The sequence below is a fragment of the Peromyscus maniculatus genome, chromosome 9 (assembly GCF_049852395.1).
Source record: "Peromyscus maniculatus bairdii isolate BWxNUB_F1_BW_parent chromosome 9, HU_Pman_BW_mat_3.1, whole genome shotgun sequence".
Lineage (NCBI taxonomy): Eukaryota > Metazoa > Chordata > Mammalia > Rodentia > Cricetidae > Peromyscus > Peromyscus maniculatus.
Window position 1 is genome coordinate 65,406,927 of NC_134860.1, and position 25,173 is coordinate 65,432,099.

At 45.4% G+C, this 25,173-nt stretch overlaps 1 long non-coding RNA gene across 4 annotated transcripts; it reads right to left on the reverse strand.

Annotated features, from left to right (window-relative positions):
* Positions 1–1,619: 1,619 nt before the first annotated feature.
* LOC121832333 (uncharacterized) lies at positions 1,620–25,173 on the reverse strand. Of its 4 annotated transcripts, none has more exons than XR_013042497.1 (5): positions 24,329–24,461; positions 23,358–23,598; positions 19,108–19,192; positions 15,901–16,031; positions 1,620–2,854 (listed from the first exon to the last, which is right to left on the reverse strand). It is a non-coding gene; the product is annotated as an uncharacterized LOC121832333 (long non-coding RNA). The 4 variants fall into 4 exon arrangements; XR_013042496.1 differs by lacking the exons at positions 1,620–2,854; positions 24,329–24,461 and adding exons at positions 8,621–8,857; positions 25,045–25,173; XR_006075978.2 differs by lacking the exon at positions 1,620–2,854 and adding an exon at positions 8,621–8,857.

The following is a 25,173-nucleotide window of genomic DNA, read 5'->3' on the forward strand; positions in this document are numbered from 1 at the left end:
TTTTGGTTTTTAAACAAGAGCAAGTTTACATAAAAGTTGGAAATACTGTAGAAATAACTTTATATTTTTATTTCTGGATCATTTGAGAATAAATTATGGGGCAATGCCCCATTCACATGCATACATACATACATACACCCATACATACACATGTGTGTATGTATGTATGTATGTATATATATATAAATATTTCCTTATGATTTATTTATTTTTATTTGATATGTATGGCATTTGCCTGCATGTATGTCTATGTACTACAAGTGTGCATGCTGCTCATGGAGCCCAGAAGACGTTGTTGGATTCCTTGGAGCTAGAGTTATAAATAATTGTGAGCTGCCATGTGGGTGGCTGGGAATTAAACCAGGGTCCTCTGAAAGATCAGCCAAGTGCTCTTAACCACTAAGCTTTAGCTCCACCTCATTGTATATATTTTACAGATTTTAAAGATTTATTTAATTAATTAATCATTTTAGTTTCTTGAGACAGGGTTTCTTTGTGTAGCCTGGCTGTCAAGGAATTTGCTCTGTAGACCAGGCTGGCTTTGATATCCGCCTGCTTCTGCCACCCAAGCGCTGGGTGCACTACCACTGCTTAGCTTATTTTATTTTATGTGTATGAAGGTTTTGCCTTCATGTCTGTATGTGCCCCATGCGGAGGTCAGAAGAGGGCATCAGACCCCCTGGAACTGGAGTTATAGACAGTTGTGAGCCACCGTGTGGGTGCTGGGAATTGAACCCGGGTCCTCTGCAAGATCAACAAGTGCTCAAATCACCAAGCCATCGTTCCAGCCTCCTCACTATATTTTTGGTACTTATTATGGCTTGAGTTGTCCCCACCCCTGTCCCCAAACTCTTATGTTGACGTTCTAACCCTTAGTATTTAAAGGGTTACTATAATCAAAGACTCGGTGCTTAAAGAGGTGATGGGATTGAAATGAGGCCATTGGGGTTGGCCCTAATCCAACATGACTGGTGTTCTTATAGGAAGAAGCCATCGGGACTGTATTAGTTACTTTCCTGCTGCTGTGACAAGACCCCCAGGCAGAAGCAGCTTAAGGAAGGATTTATTCTGGATCATGGCTTCAGAGCTTTTGGTCTAAGACAGCAGGGAAGACGTGACAGAACAGCATAGCTCCTATGGCAGGGTTCCAGGAAGCTGACAGAGCGGGCCGGGGACCAGGGATGGGTACGATCTTCAAAAGCCCTGCCTCCCCAGAGAGACCTGCTTCCACCAGCCAAGCTCCACAGCCTTCCAAACAGTGCCATAAACTGAGGGCCAAAGACTCAAAACATGAGAAGACTGTGGGGCAGGCTCTAGGTTTCCGATGTAACGAGGTCAGAGACACACATAAAAGGTCATGGAAGAAACAGGGAGAGGTGGCTAGCTGCAAGCCAAGGAGTCTGTGTGTATGTGTGTCATGGGGGTACATGCATGAATGTGGGGGGGACCATTTGCAGCAGCTGGTTCTCCCCTTCCACCATGTAGGCCACAGGGATTGAGCACAAGTTGTCAGGTTTGGCAGCAAGTGACTTTACAGACTGAGCCGTCTTGCTGGTTCTCAATAGGTCTTTAATAACTTGGTAAGGTGGTGTGACAGAAGAGATTCTGCGTCCCTTGGTCAGGCTCCAGGCTCATATTGAGTCTATGTTGGTAGGCTGTGACCTGAACATGTAATTCTGTTTCCCCGCTCTATATGGTTTGAACTGTGTAACATGAATTGCTAAACAGTTTTATAACAAAAAACCCAGATCCAGATATTGGGGTGAAAGCTGAAAGATCAGAGAAGCAGAACAAGCCACAGCCAGCCTCACCTTGCCAGCTCCTCCGCGGATCCCGTTTCCTCAGACTGGAAACCTCTGAGTCCTCACCGGAAAGGGTCTCAGCTGAACTGCTGCTGCCCCTAGCTTACCTCCAGGAAATTCTCAGTCTAAAGAGGGCAAGTTCCTATTTCCTCACGCCTATATGCCTTTCTGTGTCCTGCCACATTACTTCCTGGGATTAAAGGGTGTGTCCTTCCCAAGCAAAGACATGAGATCTCAAGTGCTGAAATTAAAGGTGTGTGCCACCACACCTGGCTCTGTTCCTAGTGTGGCCTTGAACTCACAGAGATCCAGACGGATCTCTGCCTCCCGACTGATAGGATTAAGAGTGTGTGCCACCACTGCCTGACTTCTATGTCTAATATAGTGGCTGAGTCTGTTCTCTGATCCCCAAGCAAGTTTATTAGGGTACACAATATATCACCACAGAACTGTTCAGGTTCCTGTGTTTGAACCTTTGATCCTTAGCTGGTATTTATGTTTGGGGGGACTGTGGAACCTTTGAACCATGGTCCCTGGCTGGCAGAGGTGGGTTCCTGGGTGGGTGCCTTTGGAGGTTGTAGGTGGACTTTTCTGTCCCACCAGCGAGTTCCCAAATAACCACACAGAGACTTAATATTAATTATAAATGCCGGTAGTTTAAGCTTGTTTTTAGCTAGCTCTTATAACTTAAACTAACCCATTTCTAGTCATCTATGTGCTGCCCTGAAGCTCATTTACCTCATATATGTACTTCCCATCCTGCCCACTCTGCATCTTATGGCATCTCCTCTGACTCCTCCCTTTTCCTTCCCAGTGTCCTCTCTGCCCTGAATATCCTGCCTAGCGATTGGCCATTCAGCTTTTTATTAAACCAATTTGAGTGACAAATCTTCACAGTGTATAAAAAAATTATTCCACAGCTGGGAGTTAGAGTCTGACCCTGCTTCCCGTCTTCTCCTCTGCTTCCTGGTCCAGCTTCTGTGTGCATCACACAGCCCCATCTCCACCGAGTCTCTCTTTCATGCTTTTCCTACCATAGTGGATTGTACCACCTGCAAAAATGAACCAAAGTACATTTTCATTCCCTTCGGTTGGGTGTTTGTTCACAGCAACAATAAAAGTAACAATATATTTCCTCTTGTGACAAAATGGTGAGAGGGGCCAGAATTAACTATTTCCCTCCCTATAGGTTGGTGCATCTCTGACTTCACCTTAGCAGGTGGGTTGTGGCAGGACTTGTTAATAACAGTGTTCAAGGGGCAGGGGAGATGGCTAGGTGGTTAAGAGGACTGTCTGCTCTACCAGGGGACCCAGGTTCAATTCCTAGCACCCACATGGCAGCTCACAACCCTCCCCAACTCTGATCCAAGGGTATCTGACACAGTGTTGGCTACACTTATGTCAACAGACACACAGACTCGAGTTAGCTGAAAAGAAGGAACCTCAACTGAGAAGATGCCTCCATGAGATCTGGTTCTAAGGTATTTTCTTTTTTTTTTTTTTCCGAGACAGGGTTTCACTGTGTAGCTTTGCGCCTTTCCTGGAGCTCACTTGGTAGCCCAGGCTGGCCTCGAACTCACAGAGATCCGCCTGGCTCTGCCTCCCGAGTGCTGGGATTAAAGGCGTGCGCCACCACCGCCCGGCCTAAGGTATTTTCTTAATTAGTGATTGATGGGGGATGGCCTAGCCCACGGTGGGTGATGCCATCCCTGGCTGGTGGTTGTGGGTTCTACAAGAAAGAAGCTGAGCAAGCCGTAGGGAGCAAGCCAGTAAGCAGCACTCCTCCATGGACTCTGCATCAGCTCCTGCCTCCACGATCCTGCCCTGTTGGAGTTCCTGTCCTGACTTCCTTTGATGATGAACAGCAACATGGAAGTGTAAGCTAAATAGACTCTTTCCTGCCCAGTTTGTTTTTTGGTCATGGTGTTTTGTCACAGCGATAGAAACCTCAAGGAGACACCTTCTTCTGGCTTCCTCCAGTACCAGACATGAATGTGGTACACAGACATATATGCAGACAAAACATCTGCACATACACATGTGTGCGCGCACACACAAAAGGATGTCTAGGTCATCCTTAACTGTGGGTCTCACATCCACAAATCCTACCAAGTTGGCATGGGAAATTTTCAGAAAAGTATTATATCGCTCAAGTATAGACTTCCTTCTTGCCCCTGCTCCCTAAACAACGTAACGATTTACATAGCATTTATATTGTGACAGGTTTTACAAATGATTTAGGGCAATTTCTAGTATGTGGGAGGATTTGTGCACCATGCCTTCTTCTACAAGGGACTTGAGCATCCACATATTTGGTATTTGGTTTTTTGAACTCATCCTCTACAGATATGGAGAAGAAACTGGGTTTTAAAGATTTTTATTTTTAATTGTGTGTGTGTGTGTGTGTGTGTGTGTGTGTGTGTGTGTGTGTGTGTATGTACATGAGTACAGGTGCTCTTGGAGGCCAAAAGAGCCCATCAGATCCCCCGAAGCTGGAGTTTTAGGTGATTGTAGGTCTCCTGATGGGGGTGCTGGGACCTGAACTTGGGTCCTCTTGCTCTGCAAGAGCAGTTTGTCCTCCTAATCTCTGAGGCATCTCTCCAGTCCCACAACTGCACTTGTCCTTTGATTATTTTTAAAACAATTTTTGTGATTTATTTTTATTTTATGTGCATGTGTGTTTATGTGAGGGTGTGGAATTTCTTAGAACTGGAGTTCCAGATAGTTGTGAGTTACCATGTGGATGTTGGGACTTGAACCCAGGTCCTCTGGAAGAACAGCCAGTGCTCTTAACCGTTGAGCCATCTCTCCAGCCCCATGATTTATTTTTATTTACTATTATTTGATTATGCAACGTGTGTGTGTGTGTGTGTGTGTGTGTGTGTGTGTGGTGTGTGCTTGCGAGTGTGCACGTGCACAGTTATGCACCTGTCGTAGTGAGCGTGTAAGGCCAGAGAACGACTTAGATGGCTGGTTCTCCCTCTGCACCGTGGAGAGGCAGGGTTTCCTTGTTTCTGCTGCTGCGCCTCACACTTCAGGTTAGCTGGCTCACGAGCTCCTGGGAGATGCTCCTGTCTCCAGCTCCCATCTCGCCCTATGAGATTACAGATGTGCATCTCTCATCCTGCTCTCGACATGAATTCTGAAGACTGGCTTCTGGCCAGTAGGCTTTTGTGGCTAGGGCATTTACCGGCAGAGCTGCCTCCCTAGCTGGGACCGGGCTCTTAAGTGATTCTTTTCCCCTCTCTCTGCTGGAAGTGCAGTGGGATCTCTTCTTGTCCTTTTCCCCATAACATGGGAGGGGGCACCCCTCTGAGACTGGTCTCCCTCTTAGGGTTTCCAACTCTTGGCTTTGTTCACTTTTAAGAAGCCAAGTGTCTTCAGCTCTCTACTTGTTGGGATGCAGTGATGATCTCAAGGCTTTCTAGGTGATGGTCAGGAGACTGGAGTTTTCTAAAACATTTCTTTGCAACGAGACCATGGATAAAGCTATATATTCGATAAAGCCAGTTAAGTCCATTCCACTTGGAGGATTAATTCCATTTTCATGTACACAACACTAGGGACTGTCTGGTAAACTATTAGCAGCATGTTCTACAGGGCTGGACAGACTGGATTTAGGATATCATCATTGATATCTACCCGTGTGACATTGGATGTGTTACTAACGTCTCTAAACTTCAGTTTTCTGATATGTAAATTGGATTATGCTCCTTATAGAATTGCTATAATTGCTTCTGTAAGCATGTGCCCACTGTAAAGAGCAGACGGGAACAGGCTGGCGGGGCGAGGAGTCTCCTCTGCTTCTGTGTGTTTCCTTTCTGCCTTGCTATTCAGTTCCAACAGTGACCGTCTTATGGAATGCTCCCTCCTTATTCTCCATTCAGCCTTCAGCGCTCTCTTGACTCTTTGTAAGGATATAATCTCCAGGACAGGTATGTCCTCATTACAGTCCTGGACAGGATGACAATTGTAACTTGGTAACGTCTCTTTGCTGGGCATTATGTGTTTTGAATTGCCTTATTAATTTGAAACTTCTTGTCTGTTCTGTTGGTCCAAAGTGAATCTAGACCTCAGTGGTCACATTAGCTTTGAGTGTGACATGAAGGATCCAGCTGGGTGGCTACAGATACTCCAGAGCTCCCATCATCTTCTAGGGCTTGTTCAATGAAGAACTGGCGGCTCCTCATAAGAAGATTCTAGAACACACCCAGGTGAATACATTCGTTTACTTCCTAGCAACCTTACCTTGTCAGACGAGTTAAAAGGTCAACTATTTACAAGGTGTAGCAACAGTGTGATTAGCCCCGACTGAGTCATGGGCAGGGAGTGGAACACTTTGAAGTCAGAGGTGCGTTTGAAGTACATGGCTTTGTTTCTTGTTGCTGCTCTCTAAATTTTGAGGAAGTATAAGGGATGCTTACAGAGAGAAGGCAGGAGGAAGGACAAAAGACATGAAAAAGGCCAGACTTGGTTGAATATCAGAAGCATGTGTTCTCTAATTGACTCCTTAAGTCACCTTGTAAAGTAACTATCCCTGTGTTAGTTTTATAGGGAAAGTAACTATGTACCAGAAAGCTTAGGAAAATGGCCTGTAAGCCGGGTGGTGGCAGTGTATGCATGGGGGCGGGGTAGAGGCAGGTGGATCTCTGTGAGTTCGATGCCAGCCTGGTCTACAGAGCGAGTTCCAGGGCAAGCACCAAAACTACACAGAGTGGGTTGGGGATTTAGCTCAGTGGTCGAGCGCTTGCCTAGCAAGCACAAGGCCCTGGGTTCGGTCCTCAGCTCCGGAAAAACAAAACAAAATAAAACAAAACAAAACTACACAGAAAAACCCTGTCTGGAAAAACCAAACCAAAAATAAGAAAGAAAGAAAATGGCCTGCAGTCACTCTGCAGTCAGAAAGGAACTGGAGTCCAGGATGCTGGAATGCGAGCCTGACGCGTTTTTTCCCTTGTGTTGTCCCTCTTCCCATCCAGTCAAGCTGTGGCGCTTCCGCATCTGCCTGTGTTCTGTGCGGTGTGATGGTCTTGATGATGCAATAATGAAGACACTCTTCTCAATTCCCTGAGCACAAGGTGTTCCAGGCCGGTAGCCGACTCTGACGTTGAAACAGTTTCCACGCCCAGCCCGGAGTACCTCCGTGTGTGTATGTGTAGAAGAACTGTGAAGATTTTCAGGCAGGTGTTATCAGTGCCACCTGAGGAAGAGGGTGACCACGAGGACTTGTGGATGAAGGGACTGGCACATGCAGATTTCTGAGGGCTGGAGACATCAGTGTGCAAGCCATTTATTCTGATTGGAACAGGAGAGGCAAGGAAGGGTGTGGCTAGAGGAAGAGGAGGGGCGGAGTCACAGTGGATGTTGGGTACCAGTGCAGCGGTTTCAACTTCATGATGACAGAGCCAAGGAAAGTCCTTCCTAGGGAAGCAAATTGATGACATCTGTCCTCTAGCCTCCTTGGCAGCTAGCTTATGGCGGCAGGGGAGCACCTGGGAGTGAACCTGGGAGACTAAGGGAAGTTGGAATGGGAGTTCACAGTGGTTCCCATACTTAAACAATGGGACACGGTATTTGTAAGTCACATGGGCTCATGTTCAAAGAAGGAAGACATTTCAGGTGGGATTGAGACGTTCTATTGAGACGTTCTAAATCCCTGTAGTGTTCACATACGTTTTGGGGGTTCTCTGTGGAGTGAGAGTGGACATAGAAGACATCAGAAAGCAGGAAGTCAGAAAACCGTGGTCATGGATGGAAATATCAGAGTACACAGTTTGGCTGGCAGGAGCTCCCCAAGAGAACAGAGGGCCACTGTGGGCCAGAGCATGGATTGCAGAGGCAGGGGAATTACAGCTTACTGGCTCTGAGGCTAAGGGACTGAGATGCTGGAGTGTAGGAAGTGCTGTTCCCGTGGATATGGGGTTGATTTTGATGGTAGCAGCTCCTAAGGTGGACAGGAAGATCCAGCTGGGTGGTAAGGGACTCAGTGCGTGGAGAGGCAGGGGCGTACTCGAGTGGAGGGTTAGTGAGAAGCAGCAGAGAAGAGTGACGAGATAACCTTACCCTAAAGATGAAATCGAGACAGTATGGGACAGAAATGATGATGATGATGTTCATTAGTGATATTAGGGGGCTAGAGGAACGTCAGCACTACCACTAGTATCCATGTGAAAGAATAAACTGTTTCCACAAAAAAGGGACTGAGGAGTTGGTGTCCTTATGACAGAACAGCATTTTAAAAGTCAGGGGAGCACACAGCACTGATGAACGGTAAGATCATTTGGGGGCCCGCCAGATGGCTCCGTAGGTAAAGACACTTGCCTCTAAGCCTGATCCTGGGAGTTCAGTGCCTGGATGCCACATTGAGGGAGGAGGGAACTGACTCCCACAGGTCATCATCCGACCTCCACATGTGACCAGTGGCAACGTACCAGCCCCCCCCCCCACTAAATAAATAACGGTAACAATGAAAAAGGAGGTGGTTTTATGGTTTCTGTGACCTTTTCTACGATGGCATCATTAATACACTGTTCAAGTTTATAATAGCTTTCTAATAAAATTTAGTTTCCTGCAAAGTTATTATAGCTTTCTAATAAAATTTAGTTTCCTGTGTTTCAAGCCAAACTTCATTATTCTTACTCTGCTCCCTCCTCCCCCCCCCCTTTTTTTTTTTTTTTTTAGCTATTTTCACTTAGTAAAATGATTCCACTGTTATTCCGATGAGAACTTGCAGTAAGTATATACTTTAATTGGGGAATAATTGACACCTTTACCCTCTGTTGTAGGTCAAGTTCCCTGGGAAAGCAGACTCAGAGGGAGATTTGCATAAATAGGTTTATTAGGGAGAACCCCTGGGATTGCCAGCTGTGGGCACCAGGGAGGGAGACAGAGCAGAGAGTGCCGCTAAACACAGTGGAGTTCACAAGGGCACCGATCCCGAGGAGGCTTCGCAGCCGTCATGGACGGCCATGGCCGCTCCAGACCGAGGCATGTTAGTTACATTTCTTATAATGTGACCAAATACCCGATACGTTTCTCATCATGTGACCAAATACCTGGCAGTAGGGATTTAAGGAAGGACAGGTTTATTTTGGTGGGGAAGGCGTGATGGTGGAAATCCACAGCAACGGAAGCTTGCAGCCTTGTTTGGTCGTGCTGACAGACCAAGATCAAGGTAAAGACAGGGAAACCAGAGCTGAGTTCTAACCCTCAAAGGCCTGCCCCTAGTGGCCCGTATCTGCCTGTTAAGCCAGAACCCATAACAGGGTGACTATCTGGGGATCAAGTGCTCAAACCTATGAGCCCGTGGGGGGGAACAGACATTGCCGATTGAAACCATGACTCCAGGGCTTTGTAAACTGCCTTCCCTACCGCTGATCAGTCACTAGGTACAAAATTCTGGAGCTGAGCTGGTGGTAAGCTTAGGAGGAGGTGGTTTTCTCCAATGGAGGAGAGCCCCTAAGAGCCCCTAAAAGTCCCTGGCAATAAAAATTCTTAGCAGCTACGGATATGGTGACCTTTATCTCAGAGTGGGATCTCACTTTGATGCACTGTGTGTGGGTCTACTACATTCATTCAGATCTTTCTTACACACACACACATACACACACACACACATGAATGTTTTAATATTCTACTTTAATATTTCTTTGTATTTAATATTTTAATATTATATTTAATATTTAATTTTTCATGTGTGCGTGTGCATGCCACAGGTGAAAGTAGCGGAGGTCAGAGAACACCTCATGGGAATCTCAATTCTCTCCTTCCACTATGTGGGTCCTGGGGATTGAGTCAGGTTGTCATCTTAACCCATTAAGACATCTGGCTGGCTCAATATATTTTATCCTCTTGTTTATTCAGGTTTATTTTCTCACAGCATTGTCAAAGATTTGAGCTGTTACAAAGATATTGTTTCATACAATGCCTAACATACCATTAATTTTTTTTATAGGTTATATTGTATTTTTTTTGTTGGTATGGCAAACAAGACATTTTCCCATTGTATTTTCTAACGGGCCATTCCTAGTAGGTAAAAATATATATGTAGGGCTGCTGAGATGGTTCAGGGGTTGCTCCTGTCACAGAAGACCCAGGTTAGATTCCCAGCATCCACATGGTAGATCACAACCACCGTAACTCTAGTCCCAGGAGATCTGATGCCCTCTTCTGGCCTCCTTGGGCATTGCATGCACATGATGCACATACAAACACACAGGCAGAACATTCATCTTTTAAAAAAAATATGTAGGTAACTACACTTGTTATATTTTCAGTTCTATATAATTGGTTTAATAAGCTGCATGTTTTCAAAGTGTACAACTGGATGGTTTTTTTCTTTCTTCTTTTTTTCTTTTTCAAAATAAGGTCTTACTATGTGGTGGTAATCTAATTGTACTGAAATATTATTTTGATTATATGTTAATAAATAAAGTTGTCTGGGGGTCAGAGCTATTAGAGCCATAGCAAGAGTGTGGCGGTGGTGGCACATGCCTTTAATCCCATAGATATCTGTGTGTTCAGGGTCAGAGCTATTAGAGCCATAGCAAGAGTGTGGCGGTGGTGGCACACGCCTTTAATCCCATAGATATCTGTGTGTTCAGGGTCAGAGCTATTAGAGCCATAGCAAGAGTGTGGCGGTGGTGGCACACGCCTTTAATCCCATAAGATCTCTGTGTGTTCAGGGATACAGTCAGCATTGGAGACATATGCCTTTAAGACCTAGGGGGCTGTACATTCAGACAGTGACGAGGCAGTCATGTGTTTGGGTTTACAACCAATGAGAAGGCAGAACAACATACTATAAAAAAACAAACCGACAGGAAGTAGGTCTCTTTTCGCGAAGCTGGGACAGCAGGAGGAAGGGTGAGATTTTAGCTCTGAGCTCTGACCTCTCAGCTTTCTCTTTTACATTGTTTCTGTGTTTCTTATTTAATAAGACGGTTGGTTACATATGGGGAATACATGCCATAAGATACTATTGCCTCCTTAAACCTTTTTAAATCCAACATTTCAATTGGAGCCCAAGTATTTTGTGTAGCCATTTGATCAGGCATCTGCTGTACGGTTACAGGATAAATTAAGGGTGACTGTGTGAAAACAGGCTTTCTTTCTGCAACCTTATGATCCCGACTTGAAACAACTTCACTGTTAATTTCTTCTGTCTGAATTTTTACAGGTTTAACAAGTTCTTCTAAAGCTGTTATCCTGGCACTTAAATTGACTATCTTTTTAAATATTAAAATGTGAATTATTATAGTGATAAGGTGCATAATTCCACCAATACTAATATTATATAGTTGTTCCATTGCCAGACTGCCTAAAATTTCGAACAAAAACCAATTTTCTTCCAATGTACACATAAAACCCATTTGTTTTTTAATGTGGAAAAAATTCTCTTTTAGATAGTTTCCTTTAAAATATCTGATATGTTATGACTTACCAAATCTGCGTAGAACAGTAGAAATCCGAGGGGATTTTCAAAGCAGCCACCTAGTGTCCCAGGTGTAAATCCAAAGAGAAAGAGAGAGAGAGAGAGAGAGAGAGAGAGAGAGAGAGAGAGAGAGAGAGAGAACAAGAAAGCGTAGCTGGCTAAAGTTTAAATGCAGCCACGTGTTCCCTCTTGTGCCGAGTCAAGGCTTGGGTCTGGCTTCCTTAAGCTCCGACCACGTGCGTTGGCTTTACAGGCAGGGCCCTGTTCGGCAGGGCAGGTCTGAGTTGTTTGTAGCACCAGCTTTAAGCAAGCAGGATTTAAGCAAGCAGCTCACCGATAGTCCAGCCTGAGGTCAAGCAGAACTAGACCCAGCTCAGAAGCCGCTGCTCGGACTAAGAAGCCGATCGCCGCCGGCCACCACGGGCCGCCGCCGCCGCCGCAGGCCGCCTGCCGCCCTTGCGGGATAGCGGACCTGCCGCCAAGCCAAGCAGTTTTTAATGGATTCTTGTCACGTTGGGCGCCAGATATAGATGTAACCAACCGTCTTATTAAATAAGAAACACAGAAACAATGTAAAAGAGAAAGCCGAGAGGTCAGAGCTCAGAGCTAAAATCTCACCCTTCCTCCTGCTGTCCCAGCTTCGCGAAAAGAGACCTACTTCCTGTCGGTTCGTTTTTTTAAAGTATGTTGTTCTGCCTTCTCATTGGTTGTAAACCCAAACACATGACTGCCTCGTCACTGTCTGAATGTACAGCCCCCTAGGTCTTAAAGGCATATGTCTCCAATGCTGACTGTATCCCTGAACACACAGAGATCTTATGGGATTAAAGGCGTGTGCCACCACCGCCACACTCTTGCTATGGCTCTAATAGCTCTGACCCTGAACACACAGATATCTATGGGATTAAAGGCGTGTGCCACCACCGCCACACTCTTGCTATGGCTCTAATAGCTCTGACCCCCAGACAACTTTATTTATTAACATATAATCAAAATAATATTTCAGTACAATTAGATTACCACCACATTACTATGTATCCCTGGCTGTCCTGGAACTCACTCTGTAGACCAGGCTGGCCTCAAACTCACAGAAGTCCACCTGCCTCCGCCTCCTGAGGGCTGGGATTAGAGGTGTGTCCCACCATGCCTGTCTTCAGATAGATGAGTTTTGATGTACACATTTGTAAACATGCCACCACAATCAAATTAATAAACATTTCCATGACCTCAAGAACTCCCTTCCATTCTTTAGAAGCCCTCCCTCCCTGTACCAGCCGCTGGAGTGAGGCAGACATCCATCTGCTTCTAGAAGAGCCATCTGAATTTCCCAGGATTTTAAAAATTAACGGAACCTTACAGTATCTACCATGGTTTGGTTTTGTTTTTGTCTGCTCTCTTTATGTGATTATTCTGAGTAGTCTCTGTTGTTTCTGTTTGGGAAAGGGAGGACTCATGTGCCATGGTTCCTATCAGAGGACAGCCTCGGGTCTCAGTCTTCACCTTCTGCCTTGTTGAAGACAGGGTCTCTGGTGTTTGCTGCTGTGTGCCCCAGGCCAGCTGCCCTGTGAGCTTCTGGCAATTCTCTTGTCTCCACTTCCCATCTCTCTGTGGGTGCACTGGGGTAACAGAGAAGTGCACTGCTTGGCTGACTTTTTGTGTGGATTCGGGGGTTTGAACTCAGGTCCTCAGGCTTGTGCAACAAGTACTTTTATCCACTGGGCTATCTCCCAACCCGCTGCTATTTCATACATTGGTAACTCACTCCTTTTACCACTGTGTGGTATCGTATGGATAGTATATGATGTCCATTTACCTCCTTGTTTTTCCATGGTTTGGCCATTGCAAATAAAGCTTCTATGAGGTGAGAGCCTCAGTTACATTTTAAGTTTTAATTACTATGCCTAAGAGATCCATGAAAAAAAAAAAATGCTTCTGATCTGCAAGCCTCGCACCAAAGGATAGATAGTTCCAGAAATGCTGGAGGCTACTATTTATGGGAGATAACAAGCCACATGTTTTCACCCTGCTAAACAAGTTTGTTTAACCATCTGCATCTGCTGTGTTTGATCACATGTGGGCGGGAGGTACGTGGACAGGAAATACATCAGGATGTACCCTAGCCTTATACCTGACTGGATGTAAGCAGGAGGTGCACAGGCGGGAAGTACGTCAGGATGTATGCTTGCCCCTGATTGGACCTCATGGGAAATGTGGTGAATTATGGGTTGTGGCTTCTTAAGCCTCTGCAAAACTTGATTGGGGTCATTTTTCTAGAAAGTCAGAGATGGACCTGGCCGTAGCCCACCCACCTGGCCAGTATTTAATTTAAGCTTGCTTCAAATTTCACTTTAAATTGTGGTGATGGTTTTATTCTCAACCCTTTGGGATTAACAATGAACATTCCTCTTCAAATCTTTGTGTGGGCATATGGTCTTCTTCCTCTTGGATAAATATCTGCAAGTGGAATGTCTGGGTCATATGGGAGCTAAGTGTTCAACTTTTTAGCAAACTGCCCAACTGTTCAAAAATGCTTGTCTAATTTTACATTCCCACCAGCAGTGAGAATTCTAAGTCTTCTATATCTTTTGCCAATACTCAATGTGGTCAAGACTTTTTTAGACATGCTAACGAGTATACACTAGTATTCCATTATAGTTTTCATTTGCATTTCCCTAATGAGCAATGATATTGAACAGTTTCTCAGGGGCTAATTGCACATATTTTATGTCATGACTGTGATGATTAATCTCAGTTGTCAGTTTGACTGGAATGGAGTCATCTAGAACCACTTTTCTTGGCATGCCTATGAGGGTGGGGTCCAGAGAGACTTAATGGAGGAGGAAAGACCCACCCTGATTGTGTGCAGCACTATCCCTTGGGCTGGGTTCAAACTGAGTAAAAGACAGATGAACATGACTATTTCTCTCTCTTTGCTTAATGACCATGAGCGCCATGTTGTAAGAAATATCAAATATGAGTCTTTCGACTACTATAAAATTTATGTTTAGGACAAGGAATTTAGATTTTTTTTTTCCATCTCTCCCACCTTGTAAGACTTTTATGCAAATGTTTGGATCCTCTCCACCCAGTAAATCCTTTGTTTACACAAAGGCTCATTGCTCTATTCTAGGAATTTGATGGCCTAGCGCAGTGACCCTTTTCTCTTTGGACCAGGGGCCCCCTTTCCCTTCCTCCATTTCCTGTTTGGCCAATTCTTTTCAGACTAGCCAGTTGAATAAGATTGTGAGGTTGGACCCCAGCAAACAGAGGGAAAACCAGCCAACACCTGAGTCAGAACGAAACCCAAATGCCCTGCCTGCTCCATGTGCTCACTCTTCTGGAGGCATCAAGTAAAGTTTGCCTTGGCCCTGCACGCCAAATGCTGTGGGTCTCTTTCTTTGCGACTCCGAGTGCACGTCTAACAACGTGATCAGCCACCTCAAGCTCCTGATGTCACAGCTGGAATCATAATTGTTGTAAAGCCTTCCTCCCCAGATGGACTGCACCCTCACACTGAGAGCCCAAAAGGAACCTCACAACTTTGGTTATTTCTGAATATTTTTAATGATTGAATTGAGTTTGTTAGTACTTATCCCCTTATGAAGGCTGTTTCTTTTTTTATTCTGACTTTATTAATAAGAACTTCAAGTAATGAAATATCCTGGCTTTAGGAGATGGTTTTATCCTCAAAGAGGATGTTGGCATTAGCGAACTTAATCCTTTAAACATGCTTGTATGCCATCCTAAGTTTCTGAGTTCTTTTGTTAAGATGTTTACCTTTAAGGTAATTACAACATCTTTTTTCACAATTATTTAAGGATTATGAATTTTTTCTCACTTGCAATGAATTTTGGCTTCTCTCTTTTTTAAATACATGTGAAAATGCTGCCAGGAAGTCAGAGAATAACTTTCTTCTTCACCATGTGGGTTGTGGAAATTGAACTCAAATCACTGGGCTTGTATGGAAAGTGCTATTACTCACAGAGCCATCTTGCAGCCGTGTGTGTGTGTGTGTGTGTGTGTGTGTGTGTGTGTGTGTGTTGTGGGATAATCTTCTTTGTACACTGTGAAGATGTGTCTCCGACAAAGCACCTTCTGACTGGTTTAATAAAGAGCTGAACAGCCAATAGCTAGGCAGAGGATAGGTGGGACTTCCGGAAGAAGTAGGAACTCTGGCAAGAAGAGAGGCAGGATTCTCCAGGGAGATTCAAAGTACAGTATGGAGGAGAGGGAACGAGCCACGTGACAGAATGTAGATTAATATAAATGGGTTAAGTTTTAAGAGCTAGTTGGGAGCAAGCCTAAGCTAAAGCCAAGCATTCATACTTAAGAAGAAGTCTCCATGTCATTATTTGGGAGCTGGTAGTACAAAGTCCTGCTACGTGTGTGTGTGTGTGTGTGTGTGTGTGTGTGTGTGTGTGTGTGTATGTTAAAACTTGACTGAGTGCATCTTAACTATTGTGCTTCCATAAAACTAATAGCTAACACCTTCTCAGTCATGTGGTTTCCTGGGAGAAGTTGAAGACAAGCTACCTTCTTCCCTTTAAGTCCCGTGTCGTCCCCCCCCCCCCCCCCCCCCCCCCCCCCCCCCGCCCACCCACCAATGCTTACAAGATTTCTTTTTCTACAGTCTCGGTATCTTTAAATTCTATCACTAGTACTTACAGTTTATTGTTTGCCGTTCATTTCACTGGGGTTTTGGAGAGCCCCTCTAAATGTTGATGAATTATTATCACCGACAGTGTGAAGTGTCCGTGTGCGGCATTAATGACCCGTCGGGTTTGCAGGGGAGGGATCTGTAGGAAGGGAACAAAGGGAGTGTTGAACGTGGTGGTCCACTTCGTTGTAGGGTTTGAGCTGCCGGCTGCTACCCCATGCCATTCCTCGGTGGAAAAAACCAACAGGCCTCACTGATGGGTCAGTATTTAGGATTCTGCTTTGGTTTTCTTGTTTCTGGCCGGTCCTTCAGATCCGAGGCAAGCCAACTGCCCTTGCAAAGCGAGGCCTTCCTCTTATATGGTCTTTTTACATGATTTTCATTTTACCACCTATCTTTCTTTTTTAAAATAAATTTTATTTTTATTTCATGTACATTGGTGCTGTGCCTCCATGTGTGTCTGTGTGAGTATGTCAACTCCCCTGGAACTGGAGTTATAGACAGTTGTGAGCTGCCATGTGGGTGCTGGGAATTGAACCCGGATCCTCTGGAAGAACAGCCAGTGCTCTTAATCTCTGAGCCATCTCTCCAGCCCCCTTGTCACCCATTTCTTTTGTGTTATTGCAGAGACTGGCAAACCTATTCTTTATATTTGGTTTATGATTTTTGCAGTTTTGTATTGGCTTTTTTTTTTTTTTTGGATAGGAATACCGAGTTGATCTTCATAATTGGATTTTAGTTTTTCCTTTTATTTACTTTCAAATACTTAATCATTTATTTTGTGTGTGTACGTGCCTGTGCAGTGCTCATGCACATGTGTAGCGTATCTGCAGGTGCCTACAGGGGTCAGAAGAGGTCACTGAATCCCCTGGAACTGGAGTTATGAGCAGCTGTGAGCTGCCCGACATGGGTGCTGGGACCCGAACTCTGGGCCTCTGAAAGAGCCACAAGCGCTCTTAGCTACCGAGCCGCCCCTCCAAGCCCTTCTCCATTTCCTTTACTAGTTCTCTGCCGTCTAGCCAGGTCGACTGGCATTTGCAACCCTCTTTTTGTCCAAACCCTGTCTATAGCTTCCTTTGCTCTGTAGCATTTCCTTCTGCTCGTGTGTTAACTGACGTGCAGGATGCCACTCGGCCACATTTGCTTCCTCAGTATCCCGCTTTCCACCATCCCTGTCTCGGGACGTGCTCAGAGGCCCCGAGATGTTTTAAATCTCTTCAATGGCTCCTGACAGGAGATCTGCCTGGCATCCTTTGTCTCCCCCACCCCCCGAGAAGCAGCGGGGGCATCATTCGAATGTTTCTCAAACCTTATATCAAAAGAAATTGTGTCCTTCCTAAAGCATTTTTCGAAGAGGAAGAAGGAAAGGTTAGAGTGAGAACGGGTGGGAAGGAGAAAGGTGAGTTTCTTTCTCTGTCGTTTACTTGGCTGCAAGGTCCTTTCTCCCATCAGCCTCTGTCCTCGCTGTCATACCTCTCTGGGTCATGATGTTATGGCTGGCACGTCAAACCCAAGTCCCCGCCACCCTCTCCATGGGTTACTTGTCTTGATTGCTGCCTGGAGCTTGGGTGTGGGGACCGGCAGGGGGAGGGGATGTGGAGTTTGGCACAGGGCTTCTCACTGGGCCTGTCTATCCCCACCCTCTGTGGAGTTTCGGAAGAGGAGGCTGTCAACAATAATAAAACCTTGCAGAGCCTGTTTCTCTCCCATCTTGGACGGAGAACATGAGACCTTGGCATGGAGAACAGAGACAACAACAGGCCCATTGCTAGAGGTCTGGGAAGCACGTGGTTCTTCCGGGTTCCTATTTCAAAACTGTTTGTTACCCAGAGAATCGGGGTTTAGCTTCTACAGTTAGGCTTCGAGAGTTGGCCAAAACCTCACAGCATCTCAGCCTCTTCAGTGATGCTCGGTCAGGATGGACCACACAGGTCACAAATAGTTTACCAGCTCTGTGGCCTCTCCTTCACCAGCGTGTATGTAGCTATGGCAGGAGGACACCGTGACTTCTAAGAACAGGGCTTTAAGCTCAGGAACCGATGGTATATTATATGGTGGCCCCACCCATAACTATCTTTTGTGATGCGTCATCCTTCCCATCTCAGTGGGGTCCAGAGGGCTGTGGGAGGCTGTTGGGCTATTCTGCAGAGCTCAGTGGGGTTGTACAAGCACACTTCCCACACTTCCCAGCCCCCAGCAGCTTGCTTCTTTCTGGCCCTGGTCTTGACTGGAGATTTGGTAGGGGAGAATGCAGACTTTCCCATCCTTAGCCTAGACTGGAATCAATCAATCAATCTCTCTCCCACCCCCTGTCCCTTTTCTCTTCTATATGACCAATGCGCTGACTCCCCTATTCTACATAACCACTCTATATTTGCCTGGCCACTGGCAGTTCCACTGAGGGTGAAGACAGAGGCTTCCACGGCTGCCAGGCACTCTTTCCATCACCTCATCCTCCCTGGACATCCATCCTCAGCGGTCCTCTACCTTTCCTGCTTTGGGCCTGTGAGTGGTAAGGATCCAACGTATACTGTCTTCTGTGGGTACCTTGGATCTACCTATGTTAGTACTCCTTGACCAACAGTCTGGTAAGCCCCCTTCAGTGGGGACTGCTTACTTCCTTCTGTGACCCAATACATAGTACAAACCACAGAGGCCCTCGGTTGGTTGGGATCTCCTGATACCACCTGTCTCTTGATGGCCTTGCTTGTTTTCTTTCCTTTTGCTGGTTGTTGTTGTTTTTAATGTGATCTTATCTAAAAACATTAGATAAAAGGGAATGCTCCCGACTTAAGTTGTAGGAGGTAAAGTGCTGACTGCCCATCAACCTCCTCATTTTCCATGGCTGCCAGAGATACACTCGCTTGCAGCCCCCGAGGATTCAAGCAGCATGAGCTAACCGCTGCATTGGCAGAATCCAGAGACAACAGCTCGTGGTTCTCAGCATCAAAGCAAAGGCATTTCTTTTCATGGTTTTACTTATGTGGATGGTGTGTGTGTGTGTGTGTGTGTCTGAGGTTGAGGGCAGGCATCTTCCTTGACCACTCTCTACCTTACACGTGGAGACAAAGTCTATCCAGCTTCCCCCAGGAGTCCCCCACCTTTGCTCCCTCACTCTGCTGGAATCACAGATGGGCCACTACGCTTGTCTGGCTTTTATGTGGTTTCTGGGGGTATACAAAGGCCTTCCTCATGTTTCTGCAGAAAATGCTTACCTGTGGAGCTACCTTCCTGTTCCTGAAGACATTTCTTCAAGATGCCATCTATGAAGGTCAGTATCTGTATCTGTTAGTTCTGCATCTGTGCATTCAATAAAGAATGCTCAATCATACCACGAAGATACACGCTCAACCATGTTCATAGCAGCATTATTCATAATAGCCAGAACCTGGAAACAACCTAGATGCCCATTAACTGAAGAATGGATTAAGAAAATGTGGTACATATACACAGTGGAATACTACTCAGCAGAGAAAAACAATGACATCATGAAATTTGCAGCAAATGGATGGAACTAGAAAATATCATCCTGAGTGAGGTAACCCAGACTCCGAAGGACAAACATGGTATGTACTCACTCATAAGTGGATATTAGATATAAAGCAAAGGACAATCGGAATGCACAGATCCAGGGAGGCTACCTAGCGGGGGGACCCTAGGATGACTATGGCTCAGAATAAGTTTTGGTTTTGCCCAATTACTGGGCATGCTTTAGTGAAACATTTCACTATTAGGATAAGAATTTGTACTATATCAAGCTGATGAAAGGAGATGCTGGCTGTACTTTAAGGAGAGGAGGCTAAAATCTTTTTAGATTATGGATTAACCTATAGAAAAATGTCTGCCGTAAATCAAACAGTGAAGGGCAATTTGAATAGGAATCTCACACAACTTAAGTAAAACATCGGTCTCTGAACAGAAGAAGATAGGTTTCTTCTGCATCCCAGAATCTAATCAATATTTATATGTATAATTCAGCTATTATTTGGCTTAAAAGGGCTTATTGGGAAATGTTATCATTTTTACTATTTTCTTTTCTTTTCTTTTCTTTTTTTTTTTTTTTGGTTTTTCGAGACAGGGTTTCTCTGTGTAGCTTTGCGCCTTTCCTGGAACTCGCTTTGGAGACCAGGCTGGCCTCGAACTCACAGAGATCCGCCTGCCTCTGCCTCCCGAGTGCTGGGATTAAAGGTGTGCGCCACCACCGCCCGGCATCATTTTTACTATTTTCTACAGAGAAAATATTTTCCAGTTTCAAATAACTCCGGACTTTGGAATTATAACCTGTTTTTATGTTAAAAAAAAAAAAAAACCATTGAAGTGGAAAATGCTGAAGGATCACTGAACTCCATATTGTATTTATATATCTATTTCTTTATAAAATATTTATTATTAATGTTTGTTTAAAAAGGAGAAGTGCAATGTGAATTTAACAAGAAGTTGTAGATTTTCAACGCTGTACACAAACTCCTTTGTTACAAATAAATAGTTATGCTTCTAAAAAAATAAATAAAAGAATGAGTCACACACACACACAAAGAGTGGGTTGAAAGATGGTTTTGAGATTAAATTGTGCCTGAAATGAAGCATATCTCCAGCAGCAATGGAAAGTGAGGAGGTTGGTGGGCAGTCAGCATTTTACCTCTTACAACTTAAGTCAGGAGCCTTTAAACATTTTTTGTTTGGTTGTGAGCCTAGCCTTTAACGGCTGAGCTATCCCTCCAGCCCTTTAATCTCAGCACTCGGGAGGCAGAGCCAGGCGGATCTCTGTGAGTTCGAGGCCAGCCTGGGCTACCAAGTGAGTTCCAGGAAAGGCGCAAAGCTACACAGAGAAACCCTGTCTCGAAAAACCAAAGCCAAACCAAACCAAAAACAAAACAAAAAAAACTTTTTGTTTGTTTAAGATATATATATATATGATATATATATATGATATATATATATATATATATATATATATATATATATATATATATATATATCATATATATATATATATATATAAAAACACAGTGTTGTGCTGGCATGTCTGCAGGCCAGAAGAGGGCACCAGATCTCATTACAGATGGTTGTGAACTACCACATAGTTGCTGGAAATTGAACTCAGGTTCTCTGGAAGAGCAGCCAGTGCTTTTAACCTCTGAGCCAGTCAGGAGCCTTTTTTTTTTTTTTAATCTAATGGGGGGCTGGAGAGATATCTCAGTGGTTAAGAGCACTGACTGCTCTTCCAGAGGACCTGGGCTCAATTCCCAGCACCCACATGGCAGCTTACAACTGTAACTCCAGTTCCAGGAGACCCAACACCCATGACAAAACACCAATGCACGTAAAAAAAAAATAATAAAAAAAATCTAATGAATGTGTTAAGTTTCTAGGTAAGATTGTGTTTCAAAAAAAACAACAAAATAAAACAAGCAAGGCCAAAAGAGATACAGGACACTAGGAGATTCTAACCAACTAATAGGTACAAATATTTTCTTTGTTATAATTTCCTAAGTGATCCAGTATAACAACTATTTCCATATATCATTTACATTGTATTAGATCTTATTAGTCATTTAGACATGATTTATCAACAAAATGTGTGTAGTTGGATAGCTTTTTTTTTAAACATAAAGGCTAGGGCATCTGGGGCTGGAGAGATGGTTCATCATTTATGAGTACTTCCTGTAGAGGTCTAGGTTTGGCTCCCAGAACCCCATGTTAGTAGCTCACAACCACCTGCAACTCTAGAACCAAGGGATCCGATGCCCTCTTCTGATCTGAACAGTCACCTGCACTACATATGGCACACATACACAGAGAAATAAATAATATATATATTTAAAAATATATATATTTAAAAATAAATTTTAATGGGGCGGGGACTTGAACACCTATAGTTTGGCATCTTTGGGGATCATGGAACCGATGGGACCCATGGCTATCAAGGAACAGCTGTGCACCAGGCCATTTCAACTGCTTCTCCTCATGGGTTAGTTCACAGCTTCCTTGGGGGAATGAACCCTTCTGTCCGCTTGAGCAAAATCTTTGACCTCTCTCCCAAACGAGAATACAATTAAGAATAGAATTACAAAAGAAAGCCACGCATGAAAAGGTGGTTGAAGCACAGACCGAATTAGTCAGATGTCTCCTTTGCTATCAGCATGTTAAATGACCGGATGTCACAGCCGTCTAACGCAGGCTATATTTAAAGTAATGATGGTCCGTGTACAATTTAGGACATCTGCAGCAACTGTAAGAGCTTAGAAACGTCATCATGGGATAGCAAAGACTGCTGGGCTTAATTTACTTCTCTTTCTGCCGAGATACATAAAAGGAGATGCTGGATTTGACAGAGTAGAGACGAAGATGACATTTCTGTCATTCAAGGTCACGTACTTCATTTCTGTAACTCACGGCTCCGCCCCTCAGCTCCCCACCCACCTGTGGATGAACTTATTTGGTCAGCATTCTTTTCTCAGACACCCCCCGCCCCCATGCAGACATTAGCCATGAAACAGACAAAAAAAAAAAAAAAAAAAAGAGGTTGAGAGGCTGGAAAAAGAGAAGAGTTGTGTTGGCTGGTTTTATGTCAACTGGACACAAGTTTTATGTCAACCTGACACAAGCTAGAGTCATCTGAGAGGAGGGAACCTCAATTAAGAAAATGCCTCCCTAAGACTGGGCTGTGGGCAAGCCTGTGAGGAACTTTTAAAATTAATAATTGATATGGGAGGGCCCAGCCCATTGTGAGTGGTGCCATCCCCGGGCTGGTGGCCCTAGGTTCTCTAACAAAGCAGGCTGAGCAAGCCACGGGGAGCAAGCCGGTAAGCAGCACTCCTCCACAGCCTCTGCATCAGCTCCTGCCTCCGGATTCCTGCCCTGCCTGAGTTCTCGCCCTGATTTCCTTTGATGATGAACTGTGACATGAAAGCTGAAACCAAATAAATCCTCTCCTCTCCAAGTTGTTTTTGGTTTTGCTGTTTCATCACAGCAATAGTAACCCTAATTAGGACAAGAGCAATCTGTTTTCCTCACTGCCATGGTAGAGTTCATGCAAGCAGTAATATTCCATCTACCTGCCATTGGATGGCGGCTGTTCCCATACTCCCAGACCCAGCCTCATGGTGTCTCCTGAGACACACTGGCTTCCCCAGACGCCTGGGCACTGACCTCTTGGCTACCACAAAAAGGCATCAAAAGTTTGGTGGCTTAAAATAGCAGTGTGCGACTGGGGAGGATGGTTCAGTGGTTTCCCCATCACCCGTGGGAGCAAGAGACAAGGAATCCCCAGAGCCAGCTGGCCAGACAGCCTTAGTATGTGGACCTGGGTTCAGTTCCCAGCAGGCAAATTCCAGTTCCCGGAGATCTGATGCCCTCTTCTGGCCTGTGAAGGCGCTGCATGCAAGAGGTCTGCATACACTCAGGCAAAATACTCATACGCATGAAATAGAAACACATATCTTTTAAAAAGACATCTACTTACCTTTTTTTGGGGGGGGGCACAATTCATTCATAAAGCCCCTCTTCCAAGTTTCCAGTCTTTTGGAAGCCTCCAAGCTTCTGCTCTTCCCCCTCTGCCCCCTAGTCCAAAGATCTTTGCTCTCTTGCCCTGGGTTAGAAGTTGCCCTGCAGATATGGTTTTGGCGTTACTTAGTGTTTCCCTTTGGTCCCTCAGTTCTCTAGGCCTGCCAATCAGTCCTCCCGCCTGGAGATGCGATTCATACCTGAAAAAGGAGAAAGAAGCGATGTAAGTACTAGTGTGCATTGCTTCCTGTGACAACGAGATGACCACTGCCTCACGGTCCTGCGGCTGCGCCTTCCCCACCACGCTTGACCTCCCCTTAAACTGTGAGCCCAAACAAGACCTTTCTCTCTTATGTTGCTTTAGTTAGGTATTTGGTCAGAGTAGTTCTGCTGCATTCCAGGCACGTGACTTATTTCCATTTATCTGTAGAACCGGGCTAACAAGGGCAATATGAGGTCTAGATCCAGTGAGATGCTGTGAAACCGTGTGTGTGTGTGTGTCTGTGTGTGTGTGTGTGTGTGTGTGTGTGTGTGTGTTGGTGGTGAACAGTTGCCCTCCGATCATTAGTACAGGGGACTCCACATCGCATTAATTACAGTCCAGACAGGGCTCAGGTTCCAAGGGCTGGGAAGACTTGGCCCCTGCCGACCGGAAATCTAATACATGGCTTTATGGCACGAAGATGACTTAGCAGCTACCAGAAAACCAGTCCTGGAAGTGCTAGGAGGCGTGGAGGTAGCAGGGAAGTGGTTGAAAGTTTCATCAGACACCGACACCAGGTGGACTTTGGCTCCCACCTCCAAAGAGGTTAGAAGCGGCGGCAACAGGGTCTTTGAATCCTGCTTTTGGGCCTGTGCTATGATGAGCGCAGAGCCTCAGGAGATAAAGAAGCCAGCATATTAGCCAACCACATTTTTTTCTAACAATACCAGCTTTAGATCCACCAACGCCGAACCTTCTTCCTGTGGAAGTCACTACCCAAGTCCTTAAATCCTTGAGATGGCGGGCTAAGCGCGCCAGTATCGGTCTTGCAGCAGGGAAGGAGCGAGAGGGCAGTGCAGTGATTGGCCAGGAAGTGGGCGGAGCCACTGCGTGATTGACTGTGATTGGCCGCCAGCAGTAGTCGTCCCCCCCCCCCCCCGGCAGACCGCAGGAAGAGGAGCCTGTGGCAACCCCACTGGACGGTGTGCCCAGGGACACTTAGAAGGTCGCCAGAGATTTCAGTTTCTTAGTTAGGAGCTGGTGACATCGCCCTGCCTTATCATAGTGATTTCTGACTGAGCTTGTAGCTGTCTGAACCTTCCAACGCCCTACCTGTAATAGGTCGTTAAAGTTATATGAGAAAAAAAAGGAAAGAATTAGCTAAGTATTCAATAAATGCAGCTGTTGCTAGCAGGTCACAGTCGGCAGCCCTGCTGTGTCATCTGTGGAGGGCTGAGTCAGCCCTGCCTCAAACCTGAACCAGAGGACCGGGACCTGTACGAGGCTCTCTAGCTCCGCTGTCTGGCAGGGGAGCGCAATGAGTTTTGCGACTGTGAAACGGGGAGATTGCGTTAGGGATCAAAACTGGATGGAACCTCACCGCGTAGTTCACGCGTTCTCTCCCTCTCCCCCAATTCCCCATCCTCCAGCTGGATCCGTTTACCAGAGATCGAGATTTCTGCTGATTCTTTTTTGCCGAGCCTTCTGTCTCCGTGCTCCCCCAGGACTTCAGGCACGCCCTTGGCCAGAACCCAGGCGCCTCCTAGGCTCTCTTCACTTCCTGCCTCCTTGA